The sequence below is a fragment of the Xyrauchen texanus genome, chromosome 19, assembly GCF_025860055.1.
Source record: "Xyrauchen texanus isolate HMW12.3.18 chromosome 19, RBS_HiC_50CHRs, whole genome shotgun sequence".
NCBI classification, from domain to species: Eukaryota; Metazoa; Chordata; class Actinopteri; order Cypriniformes; family Catostomidae; genus Xyrauchen; species Xyrauchen texanus.
The window spans coordinates 2777763-2791613 of NC_068294.1; the positions used below are offsets into that span (position 1 = coordinate 2777763).

General features: G+C 43.5%; 1 protein-coding gene and 4 pseudogenes across 1 annotated transcript in view; 1 reads left to right on the forward strand and 4 right to left on the reverse strand.

Annotated features, from left to right (window-relative positions):
• Positions 1-13851, forward strand: part of LOC127659530 (X-linked interleukin-1 receptor accessory protein-like 2) — a 564853-nt gene that overhangs the window by 193356 nt on the left and 357646 nt on the right. The gene's annotated exons all lie outside the window — the stretch shown is intronic.
• On the reverse strand, positions 312-2054 carry LOC127659490 (NADH-ubiquinone oxidoreductase chain 5-like; annotated as a pseudogene).
• Positions 4980-6424, reverse strand: LOC127659510 (ATP synthase subunit a-like; annotated as a pseudogene).
• On the reverse strand, positions 8862-10078 carry LOC127659499 (NADH-ubiquinone oxidoreductase chain 2-like; annotated as a pseudogene).
• Positions 10272-11246, reverse strand: LOC127659502 (NADH-ubiquinone oxidoreductase chain 1-like; annotated as a pseudogene).

A 13851-nucleotide genomic window follows, 5' to 3' on the forward strand; every position in this document is an offset into this window, starting at 1 on the left:
TTGGGGAGATCGTTCTGTAATCGGATATGTTCTGATTTATGTGTTAGGTGTGGGCTTGGTGGGTGGTATATTTTGAGAGACTTGATATGAGGGGTCTTGGTTGGTAATTGATAACATAAAAGAGTTCTCAATATTGCGGGGTGATACTAGCGGGGTGGCTGTAATATACTCTTCTGGAGGGGGAATTTTAGTTATTTGTGCGTGGGTGTTACTCAACTCTGTTTGTTGTGTTGGAATTAACTCGCGGGCTCAGTCGGGGGGGCTCTTCATGCAGTTTAGATGGAAATGAAAAGGATTGCAAGGGTTGTGGTCTAGAGGAAAATTGTTAAATATGTTTTAATTATCCCTCGTTGAGAGTCACTAATACTTTTAGCCATCTTGACTTGGGCGGATGCGAGGCTTTTGGGGCCGATGGCCTCAAACCATGCTTGGTCTACGAGCTGGGTGGTGATTGTTTGTCCTAAAACTAAGTTAAGTTTAGGTGCCACACGGTGGACTGTTGTAGGAAAATATCCTAGTATGTTTGAGAAGTGGTGGAGTGAAATTGTAGGTGTGATCTTAAACTGCTTGTTAGTTAGGGTGCTTAGTTCAATGGCTACTAGTAGGCCAATAATTGTCACTGTAAGGGCAGCCAATTTTAGTGCCATAGGTATAGTTATAACCTGGGTCTTTACGGGTAAAAAATTTAATGTAATAATGGATCCCGCAATTATGCTTCCTCAGGCAAGTCGTTTAATAGGATTAATTACTAGTGGATTATTCTCATTAATTGGGGACAGGGGGAGAAATCGAGGAGATCCCATAGTGACGAAAAAGACTACCCGGAAACTATAGACTGCGGTGAAGGATTCAATGATAGCATCTTTTGAGAAGAAGCCTGCTAGGAAAGGGGTTCCTGTAAGGGCCAGACTGCCGATGGTAAGGCATGAGGAGGTAAAAGGCATTAGGTTGTGGAGGCCCCCCATTTTTCGGATATCCTGCTCATCATTTAGGCTGTGGATAATAGAGCCTGAGCATAAGAATAGTATTTTGAAGAATGCGTGGGTACAAATGTGTAGAAAGGCTAGCTGGGGTTGGTTAAGACCAATTGTAACTATCATAAGGCCTAGCTGACTGGATGTAGAGAAGGCTACGATCTTTTTGATGTCATTTTGGGTTAAAGCACAGGCGGCTGTAAATAATGTAGTTAGTGCGCCTAAGCATAGACAAATGGTTAATGCTAACGGATTATCTTCTATCAAAGGATGTAGGCGAATCAGGAGAAAAATACCAGCAACCACTATAGTGCTGGAGTGAAGTAGGGCAGAGACTGGCGTAGGGCCCTCCATGGCGGAGGGCAGCCAAGGATGAAGGCCAAATTGGGGCGATTTTCCAGTGGCTGCGAGGATGAGGCCAACTAGGGGGACTGTTATGTCGAAGTCCTTCGAAAGAAGAAAGATTTGTTGAATTTCTCATTAATTAAGGTTTATTGCAAGTCAAGCTATACTTAAAATTAATCCAATATCCCCTACGCGGTTATATAGTACGGCTTGTAGGGCTGCTGTGTTTGCATCTGCCCGTCCATATCACCACCCGATTAGTAGAAATGATATAATGCCAACTCCTTCTCAGCCAATAAAAAGTTGAAATATATTATTGGCTGTTACTAGAATAATTATGGCAATCAGAAAGAAAAGCAGGTATTTAAAAAAACGGTTTACGTAGGGATCGGAGTGCATATATCATAAAGCGAATTCTAGAATAGACCAGGTAACGTATAGGGCAATAGGGGTAAAGATAAGCGAATAGTGGTCAAACTTGAAGCTAATATTAATATCAAATGTGTTCGTATTTATTCAGTGTCAGTTGGTTACAATACTTTCAGCTCCTTGGTCTAAAAAAATTGTTAGTGGAAATAAACTAACAAGGAATGCGCTGCTAACAGCCATTTTGACGTGAGTAGCTGCCCATTCTGAACTTTGAGTATTCGAATTAAGGGTTGTTAATAGGGGATAAATTAAAATTGTAATTACTAGAACGAGTGATGATGATAAAATTAGGGTTGTTGGGTACATAGCTTTTACTTGGATTTGGACCAAGAGTTTTTGGTTCCTAAGACCAACGGATGAGCTGTTATCCTTTAAAAGCCAGAGGAAGCCACGGAGTTTAACCGTGGAGTTTAAGGATTAGCAGTACTTATTGCCTCGGGCCTCCCTCGGTGAGTAAGGGGAGTTTAACCCCCATTTCTATAACCACAATCTAGTGTTTTAAGTTAAACTATACTTACTAGTAGCATCAGCCTCATATAAGTTCCGGCTTTGTAATTAGGAGAACCACTGGAATAAGGTGTATGACTATAAGTAAGTGCTCTCGGGTGTGGAATGGGGGTAGTCCTACGATATGATTAGGGGTTGGGCCTCGCTGTGATATTAGGAAAAGATATAATGAATAGCCCGCTGTAATCAGGGTTCCTACTCCAGTTAGGGCAATAGTTCATGGGGATCAGCTAAAAAGGGATGTAATAATCATTAACTCCCCCATCAGGTTAGGGAGAGGGGGAAGCGCTAGGTTAGCTAGATTAGTGGCAAACCATCATACAGCTGTTAGTGGAAAAATCATTTGGAGGCCTCGAGCAAGGACTATTGTTCGACTATGAGTTCGCTCATAGGCTGTATTAGCTAAGCAAAATAGTGCTGAGGAAACCAATCCGTGCGCAATCATTAAAATAATTGCTCCTGTAAACCCCCATGGGGTTTGGATCAGAACTCCTCCTGCCACCAAGCCTATGTGACTCACTGATGAATAGGCAATTAGTGATTTCAAGTCTGTTTGTCGTAGACAGATGGAGCCTGTCATGATAATACCCCAGAGAGCCAGAATAATGAATGGGTAGGCCAACTCTTTGGATAAGGGGTCTAGCATAACCATTATTCGTATTATTCCGTGCCCTCCTAGCTTTAGTAATACTGCGGCTAGGACTATAGACCCTGCTACGGGGGCTTCTACATGCGCTTTTTTAATCAAAGGTGTGCACCATAAAGTGGTATTTTTACGAGGAAAGCAATTAAGCATCCGGCTCATCAGAATTTATGTCCTCAGGATTAAAGGGCAAGGGGTTGGGAATATTGTAGGATTATCATTGATAGAGTCCCTGTTGACTGTTGTAATAGTAATAGGGCTACTAGCAATGGTAGTGATCCGGCTAAAGTATAAAATAGGAAATAGGTACCTGCATTGAGGCGTTCTGTTTGATTTCCCCATCGTGTAATAATAATTAAGGTTGGAATTAGGGTGGCTTCAAATATAATATAAAACATAATCAGCTCTGTTGCACCAAATGCTATAATTAAAAAGACCTGCAACGAGGCGAGAAGGGAAATGTATAGATGTTGTCGGTTGACAGGTTCTGGATTAATATGATTTTGGCTAGCTAGAATCATTAATGGCAGAAGTCAGCATGTCAATACTAGGAGTGGGGTAGATAGCGGATCTGTAGCTAAATATATGTTTGAGGCTGCTCATCCGGTTTCGGATGTTCACTTTAATCAGGTTAGGCTAATGAGAGCGATAAATAGGCTATGTGCAGTCGTGGTTGTTCAAAGCCATTTAGGGGACGAAATTCAGATTGTTGGAAATAGCATAATCGTGGGAATAAGTACTTTTAGCATTGTAACAAGTTGAGGTTCTGAAGGCGGTCGGTTCCATGAGTTCGGGCTGTGGCAACCAGAAGTGCAAGTCCTGCGCTAGCTTCACAGGCGGAGAAGGCTAATAAAAGTATAGGTGCGGCAGAAAATCCTGTTGATTCGAATTGCAAAGCTCATAGGGCTAGTGCAATAAATAATGATAATATTATACCCTCTAGGCATAATAGGGCAGATAGTAGGTGGGTTCGATGGAATGCTAGGCCTATTAATCCTAACACGAAGGCTGAGCTGAAGCTAAAGTGTACTGGTGTCATAAGGGAATTATGGAATTAAACCATAATTTTCTGAGCCGAAATCAGAGGTCTTATGTTGGACTAATACCCTATTCTGCTCACTCTAGGCCTCCCTGGGTTCATTCATAAATTAATCCTAGTGTTAATAAAATTAGAACTGTTGTTGCTCAAAAGAATGTCCCAGTGGGGGTGTGGAGTTGATCCCCCCAGGGCAGGGGGAGGAGGAGTGCAATTTCCAAATCAAAAAGAAGAAACAAAATTGCTACTAAGAAGAATCGGAGGGAAAATGGTAACCGGGCTGAGCCCAGAGGGTCAAAACCACATTCGTAAGGTGATAGCTTTTCTGCATCGGGGGTTATTTGTGGTAGCCAAAAGGATACGATTGCTAAGACTGAAGATAGGATTATAGTAATAAATAGAATGGTAATAACTAAATTCATTATCTTTCCTTGGGGTTTAACCAAGACTAAATGATTGGAAGTCACTTGTACTAACTCTAATACTAGAAAGATTATGAGCCTCATCAGTAAATTGATACATATAGGAATAGTCATCGACCTGTCCAGGGTGTCCCCCGCCTTTCGCCCAATGTTAGCTGGGATAGGCTCCAGCCCCCCGCGACCCTGTACACAGGATAAGCGGTTGACGATGGATGGATGGATGGATGGAATAGTCATACGACGTCGACGAAGTGTCAGTATCATGCGGCAGCTTCAAAGCCAAAGTGGTGTTCTGATGTGAAGTGATACTGGATTTGGCGTAACAAGCATACGGCTAGAAAGGTTGAGCCAATGATAACGTGAAGTCCGTGGAATCCTGTAGCTACGAAGAAAGTTGATCCGTAAACACCATCTGCAATTGTGAAGGGGGCTTCCTAATATTCCATAGCTTGAAGGGCAGTAAAGTAGAGTCCAAGAATAATTGTAAGGGTTAAAGACTGAATAGCTTGTTTGCGTTCTCCTTCTATTAGGCTGTGGTGTGCCTATGTTACCGTAACTCCGGATGCTAGTAGTACAGCTGTATTAAGAAGTGGCACTTCAAATGGGTCTAGGGTAGTAATCCCTGTGGGGGGCCAGCATCCCCCTAATTCAGGGGTGGGTGCTAGGCTAGAATGGTAAAAAGCTCAGAAGAAGCCAAGAAAGAAGAATACTTCAGACATAATAAACAGGATTATTCCATATCGTAGGCCTTTTTGGACTGGGGGTGTATGGTGTCCTTGAAATGTCCCCTCTCGAATAATGTCACGCCATCATTGATATATTGTAAGAATAGTAAGAACTAATCCAAGAGTTATTAGGGTTGTTGAGTGAAAATGAAATCAGATTGCTAGTCCGGACGTTAAGAGAAGAGCGGCGATTGCGCCGGTTAAAGGTCATGGGCTTGGATCAACCATATGATATGCATGCGCTTGGTGGGCCATTAAACGTTTTCTTGTAAATATAGGCTTAGAAGAAGTACAAATACATAGGCCTGGATTATTGCGACTGCCACTTCTAGTAGGGTTAAGAGAAATAAGACAGCAGCAGTAAGGACAGCCACTGTTGGTATTATTGGCAGTAGAACAAAGACAGCGGTAGCAATCAGTTGAATGAGTAGGTGACCTGCAGTTAGGTTTGCTGTGAGTCGTACCGCCTAGGGCTAGAGGGCGGATAAATAAGCTTATTGTCTCGATAATAATTAATACTGGAATTAAAGGGATTGGTGTACCTTCGGGTAACAGATGTCCTAGGGCAACGGTTGGTTGATTTCGTATACCAATAATTACTGTGGCAAGTCATAATGGCACAGCAAATCCTATGTTTAAAGACAGTTGAGTAGTTGGGGTGAAAGTGTATGGGAGGAGTCCTAACATATTAATAGTAATCAAAAATACTATTAATGAGGCTAATAGAAGGGCCCATTTATGCCCCCCTACGTTAAGAGGTAACATAAGTTGACTAGTAAATCGGTTAATTAATCATCCTTGGATTGTAATTAGTCGGTTGTTAATTCATCGTGAGGGTGGTGTAGGGTAAAGTACTCAGGGCAGGGTGATTGCGATAGCAATTAGGGGTACTCCTAGGTAGGATGGGCTCGCGAATTGATCGAAGAAGCTTATTGCCATGGTCAGTCTCAGGATTCAGTTTTGTGTTTTTCGGCGCTTACCGGAGTTGGTTCATTTGGTGAAATATGATTTAGTACTTTGGTGGGAATAATCATGAGGAAGATTACTCATGAGAATACTAAAATTGCAAATCAGGGGGCGGGGTTAAGTTGTGGCATTTCACTAGAGGTGGTTGGGAAGCACCAATCTTTGGCTTAAAAGGCCAACGCTTTGTCCCATATTTAGCTTCCTAGTGAGGCGTCTTCTAGTATTAGGGATGATCAGCTTTCGAAATGTTCTAGTGGAACGGCTTCTACTACAATAGGTATAAAGCTGTGATTAGCTCCGCAAATTTCAGAGCATTGTCCATAAAAGTCCCCGGGACGGGAGGCAATGAAAGCGGTTTGGTTAAGTCGTCCTGGGATGGCATCTATCTTTACACCTAATGATGGAACAGCTCAAGAGTGTAGTACATCCTCGGCTGAGACTAGTACAGGAATTGGAGATTCCATTGGTACTACCATTCGATGGTCTGCTTCAAGGAGTTGAAATTGTCCAGGATTAAGGTCTTGGGTTGGGATCATGTAGGAGTCAAAACCCAGGTCTTCATAGTCTGTATACTCGTAGCTTCAGTACCTCTGGTGTCCTATGGCTTTAATTGTTAGGTGGGGGTCATTAATCTCGTCTATAAGGTATAAAATGCGTAGAGACGGGAGGGCAATCAAAATTAGGATAACAGCTGGTAAAACAGTTCATACAATTTCGATTTCTTGAGAATCTAAAATATACTTGTTGGTAAGTTTAGTCGAGACTATTGCAACAATAATATATAGTACTAAGGTGCTAATTAAAAATACAATCATTAAAGCGTGGTCATGAAAATGAAGAAGTTCTTCTATAACGGGTGATGCCGCGTCTTGGAATCTTAGTTGTGTGGGATGTGCCATTAAGCTATATAGCTTAAGACATGCAGGGGTTTAACCTACGATTTCACCTTCACAAAGTGATGTAATTTACTAATTTTACTAATGTCTTAGAAGGAAGTGGCAGAGTGGTTATGCGGTTGGCTTGAAACCATCATATGGGGGTTCAATTCCTCCTTTCCTCGATTAATTTGATTGTACTTGAACGAATGCGGGTTCTTCAAATGTGTGGTAAGGCGGAGGGCATCCGTGTAGTCATTCCACGTTTGTTGCGGTTAATTCTACGGATATAACTTCTCGTATAGCAGCGAAAGCTTCTCATAAAATAAAGAGAAACATTTACATTTATGCATTTGGCAGACGCTTTTATCCAAAGCGACTTACAGTGCACTTATTACAGGGACAATCCCCCCGGAGCAACCTGGAGTTAAGTGTCTTACTCAAGGACACAATGGTGGTGGCCGTGGGGTTAGAACCTGTGACCTTCTGATTAACAGCCCTGTGCTTTAACCACTACGCCACCACCACTCCACCACATGATTACTGCTACTAGTGAGATTAGCGATCCAATAGAAGAGACTGTGTTTCACAGGGCATAAGCGTCTGGGTAATCGGAATATCGTCGTGGCATTCCGGCTAATCCTAGGAAGTGTTGGGGGAAGAATGTTAAATTAACACCAATAAATATTACCCCAAAATGGATTTTTGTTCATGTGCTATGAAGGGTATACCCGGAAAATAAGGGGAATCAATGGACAAATCCTGCTATAATAGCAAATACGGCACCTATTGATAATACATAATGGAAATGTGCAACTACGTAGTATGTATCATGTAGCACAATATCTAGAGATGAATTGGCTAGAACAATTCCGGTTAGTCCACCTACCGTGAATAAGAAGATAAACCCCAGGGCTCATAGTAAAGGCGTTTCTCACTTAATTGATCCACCATGGAGTGTAGCAAGTCAGCTAAATACTTTGACACCCATTGGAATTGCAATAATTATGGTTGCAGATGTGAAGTAGGCACGAGTGTCTACGTCTATTCCGACAGTAAACATATGATGGGCTCATACAATGAAACCTAAAAGGCCAATGGCCATTATGGCTCATACCATACCCATATACCCAAATGGTTCTTTTTTACTAGCATAGTAGGCTACGACGTGAGAAATGATTCCAAATCCGGGTAAAATAAGAATATATACTTCTGGGTGACCGAAAAATCAAAACAAGTGTTGGTAAAGGATTGGGTCTCCTCCCCCTGCAGGGTCAAAGAATGTTGTATTTAAATTTCGATCTGTTAATAGCATAGTAATTCCTGCGGCTAGGACAGGTAACGATAAGAGGAGGAGAACAGCCGTTACAAGCACAGCTCACACGAACAGGGGTGTTTGATATTGAGAGATTGCTGGGGGTTTCATATTAATTGTTGTGGTAATAAAGTTAATTGCTCCAAGAATTGATGAAACACCTGCCAGGTGAAGAGAAAAGATGGTTAAGTCTACAGAGGCTCCGGCGTGGGCAAGATTACCCGCAAGTGGGGGGTATACTGTCCACCCTGTTCCGGCCCCAGCCTCAACCCCAGAAGAGGCTAATAATAGGAGAATTGAGGGAGGTAGAAGCCAGAGGCTTATGTTATTTATTCGGGGAAATGCTATATCAGGGGCTCCGATCATTAATGGTACAAGTCAATTTCCAAACCCCCCAATTATGATAGGTATTACTATAAAGAAAATTATAACGAAGGCGTGGGTGGTAACAATAACATTATAAATTTGATCATCACCAAGAAGTGATCCGGGTTGACTTAATTCGGCTCGAATTAGAAGGCTTAGGGCGGTTCCTACTATTCCGGCTCAGGCACCAAATACAAGATAGAGGGTGCCAGTGTCTTTGTGGTTGGTAGAGAAGAATCAGCGTGTGATTGCCACAGGTAGGATGGCCGAGTGCATAGGCGGTGGGTTGTAGCCCCGAAGACAGAGGTTTAACTCCTCTTCCTACCATAGCTCTGTGGTGAAGAACACATAAGATTGCAAATCTTAAGATGCAGACTAACCTCTAGGTTGTTATCCTAAGCCCCTAGCTCACTATTAGTAGAATGCCCGGAGTGAGGGGGAGAAGTCCAAGTGCGATGGTTGTCGTAAGGGCCAGTGGCATGGTTAGCTGAGTGGAGCGGGTTCGTCATGGGGCGATAGAATTGACTGTATTGGGGTACATCGTCAGGGTTATTGGATAACACAGGCGTAGGTAAAAGTACAAGCTCAGTAGGGCAGCAAGGGCTATGATGGTGGCCGTAAGGGGTAGTCCTTGCTTAGCCAGTTCTTGTAGAATGAGTCACTTAGGTATGAATTCCGATAGGGGGTAGTCCTCCAAGAGACAATAAGACCAAGGCAGTGGTAGTAACTATAATAGGGCTCTTTGATCAGGCTATTGTTAGGGTACTAATTTTGGTGGCTGACGAGAGCTTTAGCGCAAGGAATGCTGCTGACGTCATGAAAACATATGTCCCTAGGGCAAGGAGGGTTAGCTGGGGGGCATACTGTAAAACAATAATAATTCAGCCCATATGAGCAATAGAGGAGTAGGCTAAAATCTTTCGGAGTTGAGTTTGATTTAGACCACCTCAGCCACCAACAAGCGTTGATGCTAAGCCTAACATCATGAGAAGTATGGGGCCAATGGCCGGGGCTAGCTGCACAATTAGTGCAAATGGTGCAAGTTTTTGCCAGGTCGAGAGAATAAGTCCTGTAAGAAGGTCAAGTCCTTGCAAAACCTCTGGTAATCAAAAGTGTACCGGAGCAAGCCCAATTTTAAGTGCCAAGGCAGCAATAGCTATGGTGGTAGCGAGGGGATGAGACAAATTGTTAATGTCCCATTCTCCAACAAGTCAAGCATTTGTTGTACTTGCAAACAAAATTATAGCGGCTGCAGTGGCCTGGGTTAGGAAATATTTGGTGGTTGCCTCAACTGCTCGGGGGTGGTGGTGTTGAGCCATAAGTGGTAAAATCGCTAGTGTATTAACCTCTAAGCCTATTCAGGCAAGGACCCAATGGGAGCTGGCGAAGGTCAGGGTGGTTCCTAGTCTGAGACTAGAGAGAAGGATAGTAAGTACATAAGGATTCATTGACAGAGGAGGGACTTTAACCGTCATGTTCGGGGTATGGGCCCGAAAGCTTATTTAGCTGACTCTGTCGTAGAAAGTGGTGTAGAGGAAGCACCAGGAGTTTTGATCTCCTGAGGATGGGTTCAAACCCCTTCTTTCTAGGAACTGGAGGGACTTCAACCCCCATTAGCCACTCTATCAAAGTGGTCCTTGGACATTCAGGCACAGTTCCTAGGGCCCATTAGAGTTGTGGAGGTAACCCTGCAAATGCGATTGGAAGGGCAACGTGTCAGAGCACTAATGCCAGGGTTAGTGGAAGGAAATTTTTTCAGACTAAGTGCATCAGTTGGTCATATCGGAACCGCGGATATGAGGCTCGAACCCATAGGAACACGATGGAGAGTAGTGCTGCTTTAATTATTAGGTTTATTGCAGTTAGTTCTGGAATGGCTGGAATATGGGATGCTCCTAAAAATAAAATTGCTGAGAGTGTATTTATTAGCAGGATATTAGCATATTCAGCCAGGAAAAACAGGGCAAATGGTCCTCCTGCATACTCTACGTTAAATCCGGAGACTAATTCTGACTCTCCCTCTGTAAGGTCAAAGGGCGCCCGATTCATTTCTGCTAGCGTAGAGATATACCATATTGCAGCTAAAGGTCAGGCTGGTACGAGTAATCAAATGCTTTCTTGGGTAACATTAAATATTTGCAGGGTATAGCCTCCAGAGAAGATAGTGACGGACAGTAGAATTAGTCCCAGGCTAACTTTGTATGAAATTGTTTGGGCTACAGCCCACAAGGCTCCAATCAGTGCATATTTTGAATTAGATGCTCACCCAGAGCCCAAAATGGAGTAGACTGCAAGACTGGACAGTGCTAACACAAATAAAATACCCAGATTTAAGTTGGCCACGGGGTAAGGCATGGGTATTGGGGCCCAGAGTGTCATGGCTAGTGTCAGTGCAAGCATGGGGGCTGCTAGAAATAGAAATGGGGACGAGGTTGAGGGGCGAATTGGCTCTTTAATGAAGAGTTTGAGCCCGTCGGCAATCGGTTGTAGTAGCCCATATGGCCCTACAACATTTGGACCCTTTCGTAATTGTATATACCCCAGGACTTTACGCTCAATCAATGTCAGGAAAGCTACTGCTAGTAGTACAGGAACAATATAGGCTAGTGGATTAATTAGGTGGGTTAATAGGGTGTTTATCATGAACTAAGGAGAGGATTTGAACCTCTGGCTGAAAGGGCTTAGGCCTTTTGCAATTACCATGCTCTGCCACCTTAATATGTCCTTATCTAGGGCCGCAATTTGGCTCACCCTTTACTTGATTTAGTTGCCTTCATCAATTAGGGGTGGGGCGTGATTAAGGCATGGGCCCCTCTTTTCCGGTCCTTTCGTACTAGGAAAAGTAGCATTACAGATAGAAACTGACCTGGATTGCTCCGGTCTGAACTCAGATCACGTAGGACTTTAATCGTTGAACAAACAAACCCTTAATAGCGGCTGCACCATTAGGATGTCCTGATCCAACATCGAGGTGGTAAACCCCCTCGTCGATATGGACTCTGGGAGAGGATTGCGCTGTTATCCCTAGGGTAACTTGGTTCGTTGATCGGACTTATGTCCGGATCATGTTTGGTCAGATGTTCTGTGGTTTAGAGGTGTTGCTCTTAACTTTAGGATTTATTCCCGGTCCACTCGGAGGCTGTTTTTTCCTCCGTGGTCGCCCCAACTGAAGGTAAGATTCCATGATGCGCTAAGTTTATGCTCTTTAATAAGTTGTTTAATGCGATTGGGTCTGTACCTTAAGCTCCAAAGGGTATTCTCGTCTTGTAGATTTATACCCGCTTCTGCACGGATAGATCAATTTCACTGACTGGAAAGGGGAGACAGTTAAGCCCTCGTTTAGCCATTCATACGGGTCTTCATTTAAAAGACAAGTGATTGCGCTACCTTTGCACGGTCAAAATACCGCGGCCGTTGAACCCATAGTCACTGGGCAGGCTGGACCTCCTATACTTAGATGTGCGCAGGAGGCGATGTTTTTGGTAAACAGGCGAGGCTTATGTTTGCCGAGTTCCTTCCTTTTCTTTTAGTCTTTCCTTTATAATAGCACTCCAGCGTGGGGTTAACGATTGGGATCTGTTGTGGGTATTTCTTGTTTCTTCTTAGTGTCCACATTTCCCTCTTTGATTGGGTTCGCTAATTACCAGTGGTTGGTCCGATCTAGCTTACACTTGTGCTCAGGAGAAGGTCTTCTTCTTGTTACTCATTTTAGCATAGTCTCTTCCATGTTGGCATGGGGAGGCCTAATAAATTTAGGGGAGTAGGATTGTATATCAGTATAATAAACTTCGTTCCGTTTGAGCTTTAATGCTTTCTATTTAGATGGCTGCTTTTAGGCCCACTAAGACGGTTAGTTTTGCTAAATGTGATCCTTATCCTCCTGTTAAGGTTGTATCCTTGGTTAAAGGGGCTGTACCCCCTATAACTAACTCTCGTGTCTTTCTCTGCGTCTAGTTTAGATTTACTTGTTTGACTAGGGGGTGTACGAGGCTGAACTTCTATCCACTTCTTAGGCAACCAGCTATCACCAAGTTCGGTAGGTCTATCACCTCTACCCTGAGCTCTTCCCACTCTTTTGCCACAGAGACCGGTTGGCCCTAAATAGGCTGTCTCGGGGTAGCTCACTTGGTTTCGGGGTTTCAAACTAAAGGTGTCTTTGCTTGAGGGTTACTGGCTAAATCATGATGCAAAAGGTACAAGGTTCAAGCTCTGCTTTTTATGCTTATATGGGTTATTTCATTTCTCTTTCAGCTTTCCCTTGTGGTACTCTCTCTATTGCTTAGGTTGGCCTTTTCCGTCTCCGGCGTGAAAATGGTTTAGTCTTTTCATTTAGGTTTTTTCCAATTATTTATATTATCAAATTACTTAAGTGCTTAAGCTAGCTGTTTGGCTCAGGGTAATCCAACTTGCATGGATGTCTTCTCAGTGTAAGGGAGATGCTTGTCTATCTCAGCCATACCCTGGGTTTAATCCAAGTGCACCTTCCGGTACACTTACCATGTTACGACTTGCCTCCCCTCGTTGGTGCTTTCAGGTTAATTACAGTTGACGCAATTTAACAGGGGAGAGTGACGGGCGGTGTGTACGCGCCTCAGAGCCGGGTTCAAAAGGACACTCTGTTTCCTTTTTACTACTAAATCCTCCTTCGAGCATTTTTTCATAGTGCTGTTCGTATTATTCTGGCATAGAAAATGTAGCCCATTTCTTTCCACTTCGTGCGCTACACCTCGACCTGACGTTTTGGGTTGTGCCCATTTCGCTTACTGTCAGTCCCTCACAGGGTAAGCTGACGACGGCGGTATATAGGCGGGAATGACTAGAAGTGGTGAGGTCTAACGGGGATTATCGGTTCTAGAACAGGCTCCTCTAGGGGGGTCTGAGGCACCGCCAAGTCCTTTGGGTTTTAAGCTGACGCTCGTAGTACCCGGGCGAATGTCTATTGTAATTTGACATTTGGGTTTATGACTGAGCATAGTGGGGTATCTAATCCCAGTTTGTTTCTCAGTTTTCGTGGGGTCAGGTGGGCTAAATTAAAGCTACTTTCGTGTTTGGGCTTCGGGCGCCTAGAAGCGTATAACGGCCAAAGGGCCCTTCGGCTTTATTCATATACTCCCTTAACCACCCTTTACGCCGTGCTTATCAACTAGGGCCTCTCGTATAACCGCGGTGGCTGGCACGAGTTTTAGTTTTCACAAAAAACTAAAGTCAAGTTTTCACTTATGGCTTAATATTTATCACTGCTGAGTTC